The sequence below is a fragment of the Pygoscelis adeliae genome, unplaced genomic scaffold, assembly GCF_000699105.1.
Source record: "Pygoscelis adeliae isolate BGI_AS28 unplaced genomic scaffold, ASM69910v1 Scaffold143, whole genome shotgun sequence".
In the NCBI taxonomy this organism is placed as follows: Eukaryota; Metazoa; Chordata; class Aves; order Sphenisciformes; family Spheniscidae; genus Pygoscelis; species Pygoscelis adeliae.
In genome coordinates, this window is record NW_008824405.1 from 184,670 (window position 1) to 206,680 (window position 22,011).

At 41.0% G+C, this 22,011-nt stretch overlaps 1 protein-coding gene across 1 annotated transcript in view; it reads right to left on the bottom strand.

The window, feature by feature from the left end:
* The window catches only part of ANK2 (ankyrin 2, neuronal), a 329,331-nt gene that overhangs the window by 178,309 nt on the left and 129,011 nt on the right, over positions 1–22,011 (bottom strand). The gene's annotated exons all lie outside the window — the stretch shown is intronic.

Here is a 22,011-nt window from a genome sequence, read left to right on the forward strand (position 1 = left end):
CAGCTCCTCTGAAAAGCCTCAGGTGCTATGACGTGTAACGAGCACGTGCTGGCTAGACGCAGGCGCCAAACAGTTCAATTCATTGTTGCTTTTGGTTAAGTGATTCTATACTTGCACGGAACGGAAAGAAACCCGAACTACAAAATGTCCCCGGCAACATCATTTTGGCCAGCAATCGGCAAATACAGGAGATGGAATGTTTAATCTTACATTCAGACAGCCTGAACTTCAAATATAAAATGACTAATGAACAAATAAAAGCTTCAGCTCATGTTAAAATTATACGTTATAATATAATAATAAAATATAACATGCGCACACACTACTTCTTAGCTCTGGGCGGGTTCAGACGGAAGCTGACCACACCGAGCATGACCACAGTCCCAACCATTGCAACTGCACTTGACACTGAAAGCAGCCACCGCCTTTAATTGACACCAGGGGTGGTTCAGAAATTTTCACGCGAGGCTAGCCGTCCCGTAATTAGCTGAGACTGATTTTCTTCAACTCTTCCAAGGCATTACCCTATGACAGTGAGGCGTATGTACATTGCCGTAACTTCTTCACATAGTTATAAAAATAAAAGGATGCAAGAAGGAATCCCACCAAATGCTTGACTCGAGCAAAGTTCACATAACCAAGGCTCCAACATAAACTGGAACTAAAAATCCTTGGATAGAGCAATCTATTTAATGTGAAATGAACTTACTAGAAAACAGAGAGAAGAATGAAGCAAGGCACAGCTCAGGGGGAAAGGGTGGCAAAAACCGAATGGCATGCATTCCTTTGAAATAATGCTTGCAGAAAGCAACAATCTGCGTAGACATCTGATGGAGAGCAATGGATAAGCTTTCTGCCAGAGCCTTTTAACAATATTACTGTTGTTTGTCAAAATGGTTCTGAAGTCATTAGGGCAAATTATTCAGAAAGGAAACACGCTCGTGTTTTGCCCAACTCAGTTAGGACATCGTATTCGAACAAAGTGTATGTCTCACGACGTAGGATTCAAAGCCTTTGCGGAGGAACGCGTTGCAGCATCTTTCTAAGTTCCCGTGCTCTTTTTTGCTGTTGTTGTTTGGGCTGCAAATCTAGCCCATCAGGCAGCAGTGAAGCAACAAAACCACAAAGGCGTGGTTTTCAAGCATGAAACTCATACCAAAGCGTCTTAGTCCCGCTCTCTGTACAGAAGAGTCAGAGCCTGCTCTGCGTTACGCTGCCCGAACGGCTCCGAAGCCCACGACCTTGCGTCTCTTCACAGGGGAGCAGAACTTTTTGAAGGAACTCCTGTAGGTAATTCGCTGAATCCATTTGTTTTCCCACGCTTTAATATTCCCTCTACTCCTCAGCAGCGCAACGGGCCTTTTTGCAACACTAACTCCAAACCTTAATTACTCCCTTAACTAGAAAACCTTCAGAAACACTTTAAAGTGCCTGGTAAAAAAAGAGAGCAGAGTCTCTCCTACGCTATGCTTAGGCGTTGATGCTAGGACAGCAAGTAGCTGACTGAGACGGGATCCCTCTTGCCCCCCAAAAGGTTGATACTATGGGAGAAACACGAGAAGAACTCGGTAGTTCAGAAACCCACCTTTTTGCTCTGGCTTACGCCTTGCACTCGCGCTTTACACGTGCATACAACCCTCACGCTTTTGTGGCAAAAAAAAAAACAAACCATGCTGTGCTTCGTTTTGAGGGTTTGAGTTTGCCGCAGTACTCGCAGTAAGTGCAAACTGGTTCACTCGGCTTGGCAGGTTCCCCCCAAAGTTAGCCTTGTAAAGTGGCAGCGTTAACTGTGTCAGGATTTTCATTTTTTAAGATAAATATTCCGGTAATGTGCTTCTGTCAGAAACCCCATTCTTCCCACTCCCTTGCCTTCCTAAGTCAAATCCTAATTATCCACATGTCCAACTTTCTTTGTTCCTGGCCAATAAACTTCTAAGTTCGAGTTTTCGCACATCGAATTCTGTCCGGCACCAAGAAAATGGGGAACAAATCAAAGAACTGTGGCACTATTTAGATCAACCAAGGGACTGCCCTAGTTCATCTGTTGAAAATTGTCATACTACTACTCTTTGCTTCCCCACAATTTCGGAATACCCCTCTTTCTCTTGGCATCGTTCTTAACGCGATGTGGCGGCTCATTAGAACACTTCCGTTAGCTGTTGCTTGGGGGAGAATTCCATCCCTATGGGGAATTTTCTCCCGGCAACTTTTGCACCCCTCATATAACGCAAAGTGATCAGAATTCACCAAAAAATGCAGACCAGCAAGCTCAAAATCCTTGGTAAAGACCATCGCTAGCACAGCGGGCTCTCCGCAAAAACCATAGAACCATATGAAGACTACTATCAGTTGCCTTCTCTATTTCCAGTCGTGCTATAGGCTTTGGGAAACGTTCTGGTTTCATCACCTGAACTCTTTCTGAGCCTGCAGCAGCTATCATTATCAGCTTTTCAGCAACACAAAGCCAGTACGCGAAACAACGGGCAAAGCCCTCAGCAGACTTCTGGGAATTGCATCTTGCAAGATCTTTTCCATGAAGTGCAGCAAAACGTACCTTCAAATTTCATGCAACCGGCCATTAAGTACATTTGCGGGAGTCTTATTTTGTTACATTTTACACCTCTTTTAAACAGTTTTCCCAATTGTGACATTTAGAAGAGATACGGCTGTGGACAAAAGTAAATACAGTTGAGTAAAAATATTCATTTCTAAACCTGACCAGAACGCCCCCACATTTGTTTTGACAGAAGCGAGGTCTACCGTGTTACACAATGCCTGTTCGGAACAGCATCGGCCATTTTATAAATATTTTTCTCGGATACGTACCTGGCTTGGTTTAAATATTAGCATGAGACAACTTCTGACAAAACAACTACCCCCTCCTTTGGCCAGCCAACACCAGCATGCATTTGTGATTCTTGTTGTGGTCTGGTTTAGTCGCAGTTTGCCAGATCTAAAAATATTGAAGATAGCCAAAGGATGAAATGTAGATGTAAACCCCTTCGAAAGCCCTGCAAATTAAAAATTGAAAAACCGCCCCAAAGATAAACATAGACAGTATTGCCTGAGACCACATAAAACACTAAGTGAAAAAATGAGAAGCCTTACCATCCAAAAGATGAATCTTAAAGACACAATATTGAAAGAAATGTTTGTGCACGTGTAATGTTGCACTTTTATCATACTTAGGCATCTACTACGCTTCATAATGTCACCAAGAATAAAAAGAAGCGTATAGTGATTGTAATGTCATCACCAGCAAGAATTTACTCTCCTAATTACAGTATTTCTTCCGTCACCCGTTTCCATTTCGCTTTTCAAAAGATTCTTGCAGTAAATGGAGTCATCGCTAAATACTTTGACTTCCCTACTACTGGCCATCAAGAAAAACAGTGCAACACAAAACCGCCGATTTGCTGCTACTTGCAAAATCTCAACTAAGACCTCAAAGACTAATAAGTGAGAAGCCGTGAAATCAAAGCTGTAATCTAATCTCCGGATGGAGACTTAATTTTATGAGATACCGTTCATCAGTCTGGTACCTTTGCCATCAGGAATGGCAAAGCTTGCGTCTTGTAAGATGAAACAGGACTAGGGACAGTCGCCCACGCCCAGGCATGCAGCGACAAAAGCAAAACGGCTCTGCTGCTATGAAGACTGCTTCTTGATCCTTTTTTGCCTTTACTGTGAAAGCTTAGTTTGTCAGTAGAGGTTTCAATCATGCCCTAACGTAGCACAGTAGCTAAAATAACAATTCAGGAGGTACTGCAGAAACATTTAGTGCTGCAGAATCAAAGACAAAAGGGGAAAATGAAGAAAGAGAGAGAAGGACTTCCAAGTATCGAGACAAATCACAACCTATATATTGTTAGTGACAAAAATCCCCAAATTTATTACTGTGAAATCTTTCCCCAAAGAGTTATTTCCTATTACATTTTTATGGTTAAACATAGTAGTTAAAAAGAAAAAAAAGAGAGAAAAGAGACTGTACTGGGTCCTATGTATTTCTAGGAGATTTCCTGAACTCGGAAACGTTTCCTAAATGCAAAGTCTTTCACTCTCAGGGATTCTTCTATGGGAAGGTTGGAACATTGGAACAGGCTGCCCAGGGGAGTGGTGGAGTCCCCATCCCTGGAGGTATTTAAAAGACGGGTAGATGAGGCGCTTAGGGGCATGGTTTAGTGGGCATGGGGGTGTTGGGTTGACGGTTGGACTCGATGATCTTGGAGGTCTCTTCCAACCTTAATGATTCTATGATTCTATGAAGCTCAAGTACAACACGGCTCACTTGTTTCTGGCAATTATTTTGGGTCAGATCTTGAGCTCACGCAGATTATCAACTCTGATGATTTACGCCTTTATATCATTTACGTCCCCTTCATGTTTTACAATAATGACACTGATGTGATCACGATTTGCCAAAAATTCAGCCTTTTCTTTCTTCTGGTATCTACCGTATGTTGGTCACACAGGCGACAGCAAGTAATTCCTGAAACTCAAGCAGCCTTTACAAAGAGGCAGTTGTCTACTTCGGAGGACCTAGCAGCAAATCCTTTTCAGCTTAAATAATTTGAGTCCAATCAATTGCAAAAATCCATTCGGAGCCATTTTGAAGAGGACGAATCATTTTGCCGTGCTTTCGATGGTGAATCGTTCAACACGTTAAGCATAATGACCCTCTCCGGACAGCGACAAAGAGCTCTTAATCCAAGTAGTACCATATGTCTTTGTATCCCTACGAGAACGAGCAGACAGACAGCCTGGTTTTGAATCACCGCAGCTACAGATCCTGCAATACTGAAGGGGCACAGGTGTGACAGAATTGGGAAAAGATTGCTTCATGGATAGGAAAGTTTAAAACAAAGAAGTATATAACATATACAACTTTTTCAAAAAGCTACAGAATCTCTGTTATTCTGAAATATTTATGGCTCCCTGATGAATTTACAGGGACCTTCCTCCAAACGCAAGCCAGCCGAGCCTCCAGCATCCCACAGGTTAAGACACATGGAACAAAAAGAAAATTTTAGAAACAAAAGAAAAATCAAAGCGTGGACAATTCAAATTCAAATTCAAACGTCGAGCATACTGCCTGATATACCCTTCATATACCGGTTAGAGTGTAAGCAAGTGCAAAAGGTAACCTTTTTATTCCAGTAGTCATAGTGTTTAAATATGTAATCTATAGAAACACCATATTAACTGAACCATTAGTATTTTGGCTTCCTGTAATTCAAGACATATTGGTTTATTTCGCGCTTGTTCTCATTCCTACTCACAGAGGGGGAAAATGCCCCACGCGAACTCCGAGGATGTGAGGAAAAAAGTTCCCTTCCCTTCTACAGATTATCAAATGCTCAATATGCTAGTTGCTGACAGAGTTGCTTTTTTTTATTAGCATGTAACAGTCTATTTTCCTGTCTGAAAAATGCAAAGCATGTCGCGCAGAGAGAGTGTGTTTATCAGGGCATCCACTGGACGCCAGACTCGGCACCTGCGGCACAGCCTCAGCTCGCTCTCCGCTCGTTTTGGCTTGGTCCCTCAATACGTGAAAAGTGCGGCACGCACTTATTTTGCAGAGTCACTATAACGCTTTCTCAGTATCTGTAAAATTATGGGAGTTTTTGCATGAGAGGTGTGACACAGGAAGACGAAAAACAAAACAACTTTTCATGGTCTATTTAAGAGAGAACCGCTCACAGGCACAGTAGTTTACGTATCACATACATATTTTTCGCATAAAAATCAGTCGATATTTCTTTTCTTTCTCAGCCCTGCTTCAATCTTCCACTTTCCAAAGAGAAATACTCATCGGAAATGAAACATAGGTGTTAACATCAAACACGGAGTAACGCGCGGGAGCTATGACAAGGATTGCTGACTAAGCACAAAACTAGCAAAATTTATGACTGACTTTAAAAGTCTGGGTGGAACCAGTGGAAGGAGAAGTAGTCAATATAATTTTATCAGCTGGTCTTAATCTGTTTAATTTGCTGACCATCATTTTCTCAAGCCAGGGCAAGAAAACCTGCAGGACTGTACGGGCACGTCTTCGGCTGGAATCGAAGCACGACCATCAATTAGGAAATTAATACCTGATTGATTTCAACTCAAATGCAGAACCACGTCGTTCCGGTGGCCTTGTATCTTTGCCACCCTTGTTTTGCAGATCGCAGGAAGCGCTTTTAATGCATAGCAATATTTGTATTTGCTGATATATACGGAAAAAGTACTTGTGTTATAAAATTACAGCTGTTCACTAAATTGAAAAAAATGCAGGCATATGCCATTCAGCATAAACACGGTATACGCAGGCAATGATGGAAAGTGACAGCCTCAAATCCATTCGCAGTACACTTGGCCAACGCAGAGCAGCATTTAGATCAGTTTAGTCGCGCGAGCCCACCTTCACTTTGATTAACGCTGTGGGATCTTACTAGAAGCAGTAATCGGAGAGCAGTGACGCAGCAAAGCTTTCGCTGCACCAGAACACGAATCTCGGGGTAAAGGGTTAAGAATGCAGGTCAGACCCACCCATGCCAACATAACTATCAAGTAAATTATCATTTCTTGTGCCCAAAACAGCTTGCTTTTTTTTTTTCTCTCTTTTCAACAAAAGTAAATGGTTTTTTTTTGAGAACTTTATGTTTTTATATCCCTCTGTGGCAGGAAGCTCTAATTGGTACCCATTTGTCTTCGGCAGTTCGGTCTAAACCTAAATCAAGTATCTGGCCCTTGATTAGCTCTAACTTTTGTTCCTTAACACAGACGGGATACTAATTCTGCCTTAAGCCATCTTGTAAGATTTCGCGAATCGATCTCCTTCAGAGTTTGGAATATCCAAGTAAGGCCCCAATCCTCTAAGATAACCACCCGACCTTCTCTTTTGAATACACCAGCAGGAGATCACCGCTGACTCCCTGAAATTCCCAGTCTCTTAAGTCCTTGTCATTGAGATACAGAATGAAGAGAAACAGTCCCACTACAGAGCGCCGTACCGCTCCCTTGCCTTCCCCCTGAAAGCACCGTATGGTTACCCCCGTTGCGTTAGGAGAAACGTTGCACTGACCCTTTTCCTACCTGCTTCCGAAGTTCTCGCTTCTGTTTGATTTCTTACAAATTTTATACAACTTTCGAAGACAAAACTTCCGTATTGCCATGTAAAATCAGGCTGTCGGGGGAAATATATTTCATATACAACATTTAAAAGGTAGTATGTCTCATATATACATATGTATAGAACATAATAATAGAGTTTTCCACGTGATGCATCTTTTGTTTTACTGTAGTCTGAAAGAATCAATTAATTCAATGAGGAATGAAAGGTAACAATGTTAAATATGTAATTCTTCCTTTCCAAAAGGTCTTGCCATTCAGTGACATTCACTAAAATGGACTTTATTCAGGCTAATGCCCAACATTTATTGAAGTCTAAATGTTTTCCTGTCCCAACGTCAATTGTCCTTCTAGTTTTTGTTTATGCAGCAGTGGTATCTGCGATGCTGGAAACAGCAAGCGAGAGAGTAATCAATTACAATAAAACGGAGCAAAACAGCAATATGAAACAGAGACAAGGGTAACTGCTTTGCTCCGAGATTTAGTATTTTGTTCATAAGCTAATCTAACACACAAGGAAAAGAAAGAGCAAAAATCCTTTAAGAAATGCTGCGTGTATATTAAATAGCACAGAATCTTCTATCTGGAACACAAAGAAGTGCAGGTTCTGATAAATTCCCTCATATTAAACATCACTTTATACTGAAAGCAACAGTACTGTTTTAAAACAGATTCTTTTTTTTTCCCTGAAAAATTCACCTTATCACAAGCTTTGAATATTTTTGCACTGAAACTTCAAAGAGAAAAATGGTCTGTAACTAACTTATCTTCCCCGGAGCTCTGTCCTAGGCAGGATGATGAAACCTACTTATAGTCTAACATATGCAAAACGTCATAGCTGGCAATGGAAGGTTATACGGTCTTAGCAGACCTTTTGTGGAACTAGGGAAATCAGTTTATTCGTAAAATGCTGGGGGGGGGAGCATAATTTATTTTAGTATTAAATACATTTTGAAATCGTGTCTGTGTAAAACTATTCTTTCTAAATACTGCTTGAAATTACTGGGTAGAGAAGTATCCTCTTGTCTCAAAGGCAGCTACTGTCTGGGCGTGCATCCTGGTAATAGAAAGAAGTAGACTGAGGCCTTCAATACCTAAGAAATGCTCCAAGAGATTGAAAACAGAATACAGAAACACAGGTTTCAGTGTCGCCCACCAGCTTAAGTACAAAAAAGCAAGAGCATCAGATGTAATGTAGATGCAACATTTTTTTCCATTTCTGTATTTGTCAATTAAAGAAAAAAAACCAAGCATATTCTTAGGGAATCCTCAAAGAATGATATATTTTTGGTTAGCATTGTACCCCTGATTCTAGCTTTTACTCTCCCATAATAATTAATGGTTGCTGATGTACATAATTACACAGGTTCTTAAGTACATACCAGTAGTTCATTTACTCAGTTTCTTTTTTGTTTTGCATCCTGTGCCTGCCTATTATCTCAGGGCCCATCAAATACATCTGGTATAACAAGTGTTTCTATTAATCTGCATAAGAAAATACTTTCATCGTGAATGTTAAGCTATTTTTTTTAGTCAATTGCTCTTTATGGTTAAACTAGAATCAAAAAAGTATATCTAGTGCCACTGAAAGAAAACTATACCTAATCCCCCCCAATTTACACACTAATATGAGTCAATGCACACTGATATACATACATATGCACACACACACACGCGTTGAATATATCTGTATCGATGTCGAAAACAACCTGGCTGTGCAAAATGGACTTAGATTTCGTTGAACTACAACCATAAAACAGTGTAATTTTTCTATTCTGTAATATTACAGCTCGTGTTACATGTGCTCAACTAACCACACCACTAGCTTCCTTGAAGAAACAAAACAATCCAGCATTACTGACTCCAAGTCTCTGGCTTTAACAAGTCGATAAGGCTCCTGTGCAGATGAAAAGACATCCTCCTTGCAGCAAACTCTAAAGGGCTTATTTTTCCAACCTTTGAAGAAAGAGTGAGTCATGAAATGAAAAGTTACATGCTATACCCATCGCACGTCAACAAACGGTCTTTGAAAGCTTGGGTTTATATCACTCCTATCTAACATTTTTTCTTTTCCCGCACCAAAGTAGTTTGTACTAGACAATAAATAAAAGATGACAGTCTTCCAAGAGCAATTCTCTACGATCGAAAGTAGAGAACAGAGTACAATCAAGAACTCTGGTTTCTGTATGCAAACAACAATTTGCGCCTTATAGTTATATAAATCATCCAAACGAGGGACAGAATAGCACGAGAAACACGTAAGTACGCTATGTAACTGAATAAATTTTCGTTATTGCAACCGTATACGCAGTTCTAAATAGTTCTCACAGTTTGAGATCTTGTGATTGAAAACACATCTTCACATAGTTTATCAGCTAGTTAGACATGCCACCCAGAAAAAAACCAAACAAACAACCTCCATACAATTAAGAGAAACACCAAAGGACATACTGAAAAGTATATCATCTGTAACCAAGTCTTCATCACAGAAATTCTGTGGTAATTCTGAATTACGTATAAATTAAAAATTGTGAGAGTGAGCCTGATTATGAACAACTGAAAAAAGACAAAAGGCAAATTTTTGTGTACTGTAGTCTCTCAGGACTATTAAAAACAGTGGTGTCTATAAATTAAAGAGAGCCGAAGAAGGCACAATGACAAAACTGAGAATTTTCTTTCCAGAGAAGTCCTAAGTATGCTATAAAACTTTCTTCAGTTGCCATTCCTATTTCATGATGCTGACTGCATGCTGACTGCATGATGACGTGCATTAATGCACAGCATTAATGGCGCACATACTGTGACTATGAAACATGAGGCAAAATATCCAGGGTTTTCAGAACGACTTTGCATTCTCATGAGAAATAAACCCATAAGAAAGGGACAATCAAATAAATATTAGTTTTGTAGTTACGGCATTAGCAAATTCAGGTAAGCATGGATTCAGGACAACGCCTTTCACTAAAAAAAAAACCCCAAACCAACTGCTAAAAGCCAACAACACAAAATTCTGAACTAATAACGAAGAGGAACTTAACAGGTACTCTGCAGTTCAGGAGTAGCACCTAGTAGATGGGATTCACACAGAAAGCACCCTCAGGGAGCAACAAAACCCCAAATGTCAAGCCTATATTTAATATGATGAAGATTCATTAAGCAGACCCCTGTTGTTTAACGGTGGTGGCAGCCTCTATAGAAGGACACTATAAAACAGATATATTTTATGATGATCCTATTTAATGTACTTGCAAAATTCTTCTTCTCTAGGGATCGTCTTGCTACAAAAAGTGATGGGTTTTGATGTACAGGTTTGTAAGTTGTGCTGCAAACATGAGCTGCCCCCCTTCTCTGTCCAGTATCTCTAGAGATTCTAGTATCTGATGGAACATACTCCTCTGGCTTGCCTGGAAGCCATAAGCTATGTAGGGGGACACGCAGCCTCTTCTTCCTGAAGGGATCCACACAAGAACTGGATTCTCTCAAAACCCAATCGTGCAATTTTAGGAAAAGCGTAATTACCGCCGGAACGCGTGCTGTGCTCCCGGGCTCCTTGGGTGAACTGTTTGCCTCTTTTCCCCTTTAGCTTGACTAATCACAGACGGCCTCTATCACAGCCCCGTTTCTTTTCCCAAACCCACGCCACCTGCACACTCTCACTCCCTGTCCAAGTATTTCCACGTTCAAGAGCAGCTGGACCAGTAAGCTCTTTGCCTTTCAGGTAGTTAACCACCTTCAAAGATCCAAAGGGCCCAAGAAATCGAAAGGCCTTGATACGCGCTGGCCAATGCATGAACAACCCTTTCCAGTCTGTGTTTCGCTTTCAAGGGGATCAATTTTTACTTTTTTTTCCTCACACTACGTTATTTGGGATTTAGAGGGAAGATGAACACTTGGGTTGCATGTGCAGAACACGAGGATTTCTAGGACTGCAACTACTGTAAGTGAAATTATACAGCATAAAGTATTTCTATTTCTTCCTCCTCTTCTCCCCATAACGCTTCTTCAATGAGGAGCTTCTGACTTTTTCTTTAGAATAATAATAATAATAAATGCATCTGGAAAGACATTAATATTTTTCAGACCTCAGAATTGTATTGGTTTTGATAAATTGAGGTAATTACCTAGCCAAAATCATTGAGTCACCTGTGTAAACACATTCATAGACACGCAACGTTGGTATGAAAAAGAAAGACTGCATACAAAAACACGGCCATAACAAAGTAGCAAAAGGTGCCAACCAGAAAGGAATAAATACCTGTCCTGTTGTACTAGAAAAGATATGGCCTAAACTAGTAAACTATTTCTGTACAAAAGGCTAACACTTTAAGCCTGTACATAAACATTTTACGTAGATTTAATGGGGACTGGGCTGCCCCCATTAAGTGGAAGTCACTCACTTTTTTGAAACCAATGCATAATAGCTGAATATAATATTTTTGAGATTTGCCAGAGGTGTACCTAATCAGACTTAATTAACTGGAACAGTACGTTCTTTGCAGCCTACATTTAGGGTTTTGTTTTGTTCATTTTTCCACTGGTAATTCCTCACAGGACTTGCTGACTGCTGTTCCTGTTTGGCGTGATTCAACCTTAAACATGAGCAAACATTAGGATTTAAAGTATTTGTCAGAGAGGGCAGTAACAGAACCAAAGTCCAGTTCTGACCTCGGATACACATAAAGTGCGTTACTTAGAGGGAGGTTCCTTCAAAACTGAACTTGACTTGTAAGTCACCATTTTTGTCCTCCAGATTTGCTGGCATTACATTTGGTCAAACTGAGGCTGCAGATCTTAAAATAAACATTAAAAAAAAATCTCTGCTACCTTCACAGTGCCGTCCTTGAGGGGTCATGGCTGGGTTATAGTTCCATCGAATAGGACAGAGCCAAAATTAGATGCTAGTAAACTCTATTAATGTCAATTAAAATGAACAACAACAACAAAAATCAAACATACAAAAAACCACAGTGAGATTTACTGCCAGCAAGAAACAGAAAAACTTAGAAAAAGACCTTTCACAAAGCCTGCGCTTTGCTTTCAGAATGAAAATCTCTTATGGCAAGGAAGGCGCTAGTAGCATTTTAAATTCTATGTCACATTAGAACTGTAATATTTGATCATTACCAAATAAATTATGTCCCTGAATTATCCTATATATCCTACAGTGTCCCCAAGAATCGGGGAAACCCTTAGCAATGACCACTCCTCACCCGCCCCTAACAAAGTCCCACGACTCCAACGTGCAATGGACGGAGTTGGGGAGGCAGCAGAACTCGAATCAAGCAACCATGACTTACGTCCCTCACGATATCCAGCAGTCTTCCCTTTTGGAGCATCTTTTCACATCTGTATTACTTCTCTCCAGCCCCGTTCTGTCCCTGCTGCAGCTCATTTATTTGGACTTCACGGCCGAGCACCAAAACGCGGCCCAGGGGCAAGTACAAGATGGAAGATAGGTCACGAGCCTCCAGAAACCGCTCCCCTCTCCAACACCTTCTCTCAACACTGCATTTCCAGCTTTCCTCTCTGACAGCATCTTTATAACACCAAATGGGACAGAGGCACATTAAATTTCAATTACATGCAATGGAATACATTTCCAATTAGGTAAGGGCAGTTGTTAATAGGCAGGGTCAGAAAGAGATTCCAGTTCATCCGGACCCGACTCCTGTTACCCTTCCTTTCAGAGAGCAGCACTTCTTCGTACCATCAGCCTGAGCAGGGAAGTCCCCTGGACTTGCTTATTTAAGTGCTTATCAACAGAAACAATACCGCTAAACCGGTCCTCAGCCTGCACTATACCGGCTAAAAAAATAAGTTGGTATTGTGCTTTATAATGTTCCCTGCTACCTGAGAGTGCAATAAATAGGGAAAAAAAAAATAGAGAAGAGGAACCAAGGTTCCCATTTCACTTGAAGCAACTCCCTATTTTGTGGAGTACTGCACTGAACTTATTCTTTCCTATAAGACCTGTACCTTCAGGAACTCAATCCAGATAATCTTTCAGAAAAAAAGCAAAATATGTTCTATATTTGAGATATAAATGACTATAAACCAGTAGTACAGTAATTTATACCAACACTGATAAAGTGAAACAGTAGACGTGACTATTTCTACGAATTTCGACAAGTCCCCATTTGCCAGATTTCTGGTAAAGCGGCTATTTTTCTAAGCAAAATGTCTCGTAGAAGTTAATAACAATAAATATTTATGAACATTCTAACATAATCATAATACTTGCCTTCGTATTAGTAATTGTATTGCAAAGTAGAATAAGTACAATTATTTCCATTTCACATACACGGAAGGCAAACTTCAGCCAGGTCCAGACCTCAGCCTGAGGTCATGAAGGGCGTCACTGACAAAGCCCCAAAGCCCAGTTCTTCATCAGACAGACTGCAACTCCCACTCAAATTTGCATTTTGTGTTCGGAATGAGCGAAAATAACAGGAAAAAAAATATTTTCTATGGCAGGCTAAACAACAGCCAACCCCCCCCCGCCCTGGTAAGTAAAAGTACATCTATTATGCAACGATACTCTAAAACAAAGTAATTTTGCATAATAAAATACTTGAGGAGGCTAACATTTGCCAGGCAAAACGAGTATTAAGTGAAAGACCGCAGATCCTATGTGAGAGTTCTGAAAAGCCCTACTGCATTCAAAGCGACAAATGAAATTCTTTTTTTATTACTGCAAAGATGACTCATTTATGGGAGGATATCAACACCACATACATGGGAAGCAGCTGTCTGATTAAATGAATATTTGGCTATTCTTATCCATCCTCTATAAGCCTGCTCCAGCGCCCACTGAAGTCAACCCGATCTTTGCCTTTGGATGTCAACAGGATCAGTTTATCCCTGGCCAGGCGGTCCTCTCCCAGTCACTGCTCCAGCTCCCTCTTGCACTAAAGGACTGTCGTGGACAAAAATCAAAGGAGGAAAACCCCGTGGCAGTTCTGTCCCCCGGCTGCTCTACAACCCACAGCCTCGTCGATCAACGGTCGGGCATCCTCAGTCCTTCTGGAAGCGGTGAGGCCATCAACGATTCTGTCTATGTGGGACGTTTCCAATTTTTCTTTTTCTCCCCCCTCCCCCATTACATTACATGTACTATTTCTAAAAGCACATTTTAAATCAGAGAATTTTCCCCCTTTTTCTTAAGCTCCCTCCATAAGCTACGTAGTACAAAATGAAGTCACATATTCGCTTAGGGACATGGTTTAGTGGGCATGGTGCTGTTGGGTTGACGGTTGGACTCGATGATCTTAGAGGCCTTTTCCAACCTTAATGATTCTAGGATTCTGTGATTCATCACAAGGAAGAACGTGCCAGTTTTAGCACAGTATGAGGAAAACCTTCAGTTTTCTAAGGCGGAATATTTTATGTGGAAGAATAGGAAAAAATAATTAAAAATGGAAAGTACGTTAGCCTGCCACTGAATAGTCAGTTCTTAAGTATTTGGGGGGTGGTTTTTCCTCAGACTTGGAGTGGAAATGTCGCAAACAGAAAACCCAAACTCCCTCTCTCTGATTCTGAAAAGAAAATGGCCGCGGCTCCAATTTTGCAGGACTACGCAATTGCTTTGGAGTACGAGGACCACGTTTCACCTTTCGTAACGATGATCACTTAGTAACTTTTTCCAAATCTCTGCAAAATCAAGCTTTCACTCTACAGAGTAGAAATTCCGTTCGTGTAAGGGCTAAACACCCTGACCTACATATTTAACATTATGCTACGGGGACAGAAGCTTGTGCACAATTTCTTAATTGCTTTTTTGAAATGACTCAGACGCGTTTCCAATATTCCTTAGCTGGACACTTCAACAATCCCATGGCTCCTTTGAATATTCACCTACATTAAAAAAAAGGACTAAAGGTATTGTTTAAAAATTAATTACAATATATTATATATTAGAATAACTCTTCTGTGTGTCCACAGCAGGACGGTTTCTATAGAAACATTCTGTATGCGTGTCAGACAAAAACTATGTACACATAGCAAAACTTCGACCCTTCTTCCCGCTTAATCAGCGACCACCACGTGACGCTGCATTATCTTTGCACGGTGAAGACGTACCTGTTTTTAACACTTGCACAAATACCCTAGGTAAAGCCACAGATGCCCTAAAGCAGTATTTAGGAAGTGAAGATTTTTGTTGATTCTCTGAACCTCTTTCTCACTGACAATAGAGGTCTCCCACCCCAACAAAACCCTGAGGGTTAATACAGCAAGTTTCTGTATTAACAATCTCAAGGAATTCGAAGATGTAAGAGACTACACAGCAATTTAAGGAGCCGTGATACAGTTTAAATAACTTCAGCGCACACAAAAATGAACTAAAATGTAGATCACGTTTATCTCTCTGTGTAAAGTATGACTATCACAGGAGCTCATATCCAACTGGAACAAGCATCTTGCCATCGTAGGGACTGCATCGCTCTTAGTTGCATATATGCTATTACGAAGTCATGGGAGACTGTAAGCTAAAACAGGCAGCAAACCCTATTTCAGATAGCCCTTCCTGAACTGCTCAATAGAGTTATCTAAGCAAACTTAAAGGACCGTCAACTAGAAGGATCTCAACTACTGGAAATTACTTTCAAAAGTAAAACCAGAGAAGAATATTTAGAATTTACGTTCAAATGGGTTAGAAGTGCACTAGCTCCTTTGCAAGGCTGAAGCAAGCATACTCATTCTTCTAAAGGCATTACAGTGATGGCATATGAACATCTCGAGTTCCTGGGGTTGGGAAAAACTGCCTTCATTTTATCCTTCTGCCTTTGCAAATTTCTCTCCAATTCCATTTGTGATTTTCAAGCTCTTTCTGCTTCTCTAATTATTTTAATCATTATCTTTAGAACCCTATTAAGTTTATAAATAGTTTCAGCACACCAAGGCTCTCCTCATGCCAACAACACGGTGATTTGAACAGGACGGGTCACAGAACATAAGACTTATCTAAAGAACATTTTGGTCCTCAAGGTATATTTGCTTAACATTACTTTCCACCGTAAATTATCTCCCTCTCCACCGCAGAGCTATATTACAGAAATCGAACAAACGTTCACAAATTACGTTTGAGAATATAAAGCACTAAGATGGTTATGTAATATGAGATGAATTATCTCCTGTTTGAAATCTTCTGGAAAAAATCCTAAATCTCTTGAAATCATTAGCAAATCTTGCAGGGATTTCAATGAGTTCAATTTATACTCTATACTGTTATAAAACCAAGTGATTTCTTATAACCTTTAATTACAGTTCCCTATCTCTATCTAAATTATCCTTGTCCATCTCAAACACCTCTTCCAGAAGGAGGCCGGTTTCTCTAAGGCGTTCTGTTTTCATAACATTAACTTCGCATATTAAAGCTGGTTTGACCAGCTACGTTAAAAAAGGATCAAATACCGCCTGCTGTATTTCCGGCTTCTGGGCTAATGATTGCTACAACAACTACGTAGAGACTACAAAATACTGATGGTTTACTGCTCAAAATAAAGGAATATGTATTGCTAAATCCACCCAGATGACTTACAAAATGGCTCAACTGAGATGAACAGAGAACTGATGTTAATTAGCCTTTTCTACTACCTAAGCTGAAGCGACACCTTGGTTCCTCCTAAGCGGCCCTCAGAGAATTCCCTTTCGTTCCTCCATTTTAATGAAGTTACCGAGCGCTGCTAAGAGCAAACATGCGCTAAGGTTTTCACCAGAGCACTCTGCCAACACTTAAAAAACAAGTGCTGCAGGGACAAACCCCCAGCGTAACTCCAGGCTACACGGGAGCCTGCAGCCCTGCATCGGTCGTACTGGCACCCCACCTCTGCAAATAAAACTCTATCCTACCCGCGCTCCTTCCGTAACTGCGTTTTCATCAGCAATGCCACCCCGCAGGCACGGGGAGGATAACCAAACACTAAAACAAGTGGGTTAAGGGCTAGGCTTCCTTAGCAATAGGGAGAAGATGGCCAAGCACGTACTTCCTTAAGCCTGGGAGAAGTCCTGCTGCAATGCAGAGCTCCGCTACAGAGCGAGCTCTGTGCGCGGCTATTAATTATTCCTGATTTCACTTGCTTGGGAAACCTTTTCCAAGGCCTCATCATTCACCAGGCTAATACCACGCACTACTTCAGGGCAACGGCTCTATTAAAGTACATATTGCTAGTGCCTGTATCCGAGGAAAGAGAAGTTAGTAAATAAATTATTACCGATGAAGTGACTGAGCGGTTTATCTACCTTTCAGACAAGGCTGCAGGCTTTGTGTTGTCCTTGTGATAATCAAGGGAAGGAAATAAAACACGACTCGGGGAATTTTTCGTCGTCCTAAAAATAACCCTGACGCAGTGGTCATTCGCTGAAGTTGCCGTTTGCCAAACGCAATTAGGCTGAGCAGCACGGACGGCGTGGGTGCGGTGTCAGGGGGTGAAGGCTGGCTTCTTCACAGAAAACGCACCAACGGTATTTAGAATATAGCACATATTTGATCTAGTTGCTATGGAGTCTCCATGCATTTCCTTCAGAAAAATTTTGCTGCTATACATCAGTTGCTATTGCTGCCGGCCGGTCAAAATAACTTTTTTTTTTTTTTTTAAAATCTAATTCACTTCTTTGTCTCCAGCAAATGCCGCTTTGCAAAATGATTCCATGCTCATTAAAGCCAAGCCTGCTTTGCACACAGCAGCTTGGCATGTCAATTTAAGGCTCACATCAGCGTTTTAAGTTTTCCTGAATTCCTCCTGCAAAGTCATGTCACTCTACCAAAATACTTTCAAAATGTATCTATCCGTACGTATTTATTTTTTTTTCCATGAGCGACATAAAAAGAAATGGGCACCATTTGGAAAATGACTGGTTTTTTCTTTTGCTGTTACATACAGTTTTGTGGGTTTTTTTTTTTATTTGGTGCAAGAATGTTAGCTTTATAATGAGACAGATCAACAGTCTTATTTCAATAACCTCTTTCCAACAGTGCCTAAACAGAGCTAATATTACATCTGTGGAGACCCTGTGCAGAGGCTAAACCAGAGATAACTTACACTGTTGCCTGACTTAACCAAGTGGAATTGAGTCTACCCGGCCTGGAAACGTGGGCGACAGCAACAATTCCTTTCCCCCAGGCAGCCCTGATGTCCAGGACCGCATTCATCAGCAAAAAATGGAAAGTACTTGCTGAGCATAGCTATCCTCCGTCGGCTGATCGGGGCCTGAAGCTCTGCTGTTTGGTAAATCTTAGTTACCGCCCCTCATTGCTACAGCAGCGACAGTATCATCAACGTGGTGTATGTCATTTCTTTCCCCTCCGCCGCACCGGCGTCTTTAAAAGGAAAATGAAGCAGGGGAGCAAGAAGGCTCAACAAGGTCCAGCCGCTCCTGATTAAATCACGGCCTGAGCAGTGAGGCACTAAGTAGCTTTCCTCTGATCAGGTCTCCTGTTGCATTGTCAGCTTCACCGGTTTCGAGCAGTGACACGTCTTTGTTAGACATCCTGACATAGCATAAGCCGGGAAGAGTAAATAATTAAAAATAAGCTTAAATTATTAAACCTAAAGCAGCCTAGAAAGCTTTGTAATTATGGTTCTATAGGCTGAAATAATTTTCTGCCAGCCCGGGGATGAATAAGAGCTACATCCATCTTGGGTGAACGCTGGTTCTCAACACTGGCTTTATTTTACACACAGAAATAAAGAGAACGCAGATCTAAATTATTGGGGGGAAAAAAAGCCACATCCTTCCACAGGTCACGTACAATAACAGCATCACATTCATATTTTCCAAATATGAAACACTGCAAGTTTTTCATGACCTGGATCCAACCATCTCTTTTGTAGACGATTAGTCTCAACGGACTTTTTCGGTGCACAAGCAAACGAGGTAACTTTTTAAATCTACAGTTACTTCCCTTCCCCTTTCTCTTCCTGTTCTTTCTAATTCTGTCTTCATCAGAAAGGGAACAGAGTCCGCAATACAATCCCCACCAGCCACGGTGGGAATTTGGCTGGAGGATGAGAAGCTGACCTTAAATAGAAGAGTTCCCAAATGTGTACTCTGAAACCTCTTCAGGCTCAGTTCCCTAAAACAGTCTCTTTTCCGAAGCCCTAAGCAGCTAATAAACATGCTATATTTTGAAGAGGTTAACATGCTAACTTCTTCATTAGCATCAACAAATAGATGGTAATTACAGATTTTTTTTTTAATTGCAGCCTTTGTCTTCAATCACTTGTAAAAGGGCAGCTGGCAATTAATCTGTATTGACCTGTATGTGGAAGGTCTTCGTATAGGAATGAGCGTTAACATGGTTTTGAAGCAATCCCAGAAAAACGATCAGCAAAGCACTAGATCTATTTACAATATACGGGACTTTTACTAATCATTACCGAGAGAAAGCCCTTGAACAGTGCCAACACGTTAGCACCTTGTACAGGGCCAGCTCTGTGAACCAGCTGAAATCCATTTCATTCCATTTCTCAGATTTCAGTATTATATGCTCTAATACTGTATGTAATTGTGTAACAGTGTGGAATACCTACTCCTCCTTACACCCGGACAGCTCCACAGGTGGGTGAGGGGAAAAAAAATGTTGATTTTAGCTGTCTAAGGCTAAAAGATTACTAACAGGTTGCTAACAGGAGCGGTCATCAAGACGTAGTTAAGTATAGGAAAGCAGTTCTTGCAAACTGTGCATCTTCCCCTAAAGCAGCAGCTTCCAGGCAGGGAAGAGAAGCTTGTCAGGGGTTCAAACAAAACTACCCAGTGCCACAATGACTGCACGAAGGGAACTGCTTGGGATCAGTGCAGAGAACAGGAATTATTTTTACAAAAACTGCAAGTAACACCTACATTCTCAACAAGTAACACAAAAGATATTTTGTGAGCATAGAGAATCAAGTCAATGAGGTATGGAAATCCGTTTTACTATCAGCTGTAGTATTCTGCTAAAATTCTGAGGAGTAAAAAAAAATATTAAGTTTGGATGAAGTTGATGACAAGCTCACAAAAATGCAAAAAAAAAGAAAAATCATAAAAATTAAAAGTAGCTTCAGGAACTTACACACCATTCTGTTAGGACAAGAATAGATCCTACGGGGAACAACGGTTTTTCAGCACACCTGAAAAATGCTACAGGGCTGACGTTGTTGACCTACAACTGACAACTCTCTCTGACATCAGGGGATCTTTTTCTAAATAAAGACAAGTTCAGGTCTCTACTTTGGAACGTGTTCTATATCTTGACTGGAAATGAGTATGGAAAAATATTTCAAGGGGAAAGTTTTCTGTTGCATTGGTCAACAAAACCCTTAATTACTGATGGCAGATCCATGCTTTGTTTACTTCTATTCTTCACAATATCTTTAGCATGACACTGTATGACTAATGAAGATCACTTCCTGAATTTGTATTTTCTTACTTGAATATGACCAGGACTTGAAGGGATGACTCTGCCAGTCACCTCATTAACCTCCAGTTTACACAATACACTTATAAGTAATACACTTATAAGGCATTAGCGCTAAAGTAGTTTTAAAACTGCTTTAAAGTCATCGTACAGGAGTTAAGTATCAGACAGCATCCCAAGTTGTACATTGAACATTTCTTTCCATCTTAATTACGTTGACTAAACAGGAAGAAACTCAAACAGACACTTGACGAAGAAATACACATTTATAAAAACACATTTGTTTAAATGCCGAAGCAACATTAACGTGCGCGTTTGCAAAGAAAAGGCTGAAAAACAAGTTCTATCACAGGGCAGATGCAGCCCATGACTCTACCCGCACTCCCGATCCCCAGAAACGCGCTCCAGTTGGGCTGTGAGTCTTTGCTGGGGGAGAAGGCACCACCTCAGGGAAAAGAACTGTTGCCTGCATGGCAATAATCCTGCTGTACTGCTTACGGACATGCTCACCGTTCCCACGCTCCGGATGCGCTATATGTTGGCAAATACATACACCAGGGCATAGCTCCAAATCTTGCCACTGAAGTATGATCTCTCAATGCTCATATGCCACTATTACTTCAGGTGCCAAACCTTCCCCAGGAGCTCAATGGAAAAGCCCGAGGGACTAAATTACAGAAGCCAGATTCCTAAAAGCTTGACATTTCACAGTTTAACATCTGACATCTACATTACCTTTTTACCTCGACCTCCATTTGTAACATTTCCCTTAAAACACCTCTTTTTAATTGCTTAACACAAAACGGCCCAAACATAATGTAATAATTCTTCCGGTGGTGCAGAAAATGTCACCGATGTAAAGGACATAACAAGACGATTTATGAGAAGGTGAACAAAACCAAACAAAAAGCCATAAAAGTTTATCGGGGATAATTTCCGTCAATGTGTAAATGCTCTCTCAATTTTTTTAATCGCTCATGGCTCCTGATAAGTAGGATCCACACTTGTTAAATTTGTAGAGACCGGGATAGGTGGAGTCACCGTAGGCAGGTGCTGCCATTTCTCCTCTCTCTCGGTTGCTCTTCTTAAAGTTCAGCAAAAAGAACTTTTGCTGAAATAGATGGAGCGAGAGATGAAAACTTAGGCATTTTGGACACTTTTGTGACTTTACGGAAACAATCACGTTATGAGTCAATACAGCCGTAAAATCCAAAGCGTACGCCGTTAAATTGGATTGCATCAAGCAAGCTTTGCAATGCAAAAGGATAGATTGCGCACGCCAGGAACACATTTTCCTCCTCCCGTGTACAGTATCTAACACAATGGAGCTGGGAGCCCGATGGCTTATCTCCGTCGGGGGAAGGAAGATGGGAGAAAGAAGCAGAGAGATACATAAACATCTTTGAATGGCTCCGTCTTCTCGTGGCTGGATGAGAACCGCAGCCCCAGCTACCAGCAAGGAGCGGCGCACAAGCTGCCAACCGAGTAGCGGCTCTGAA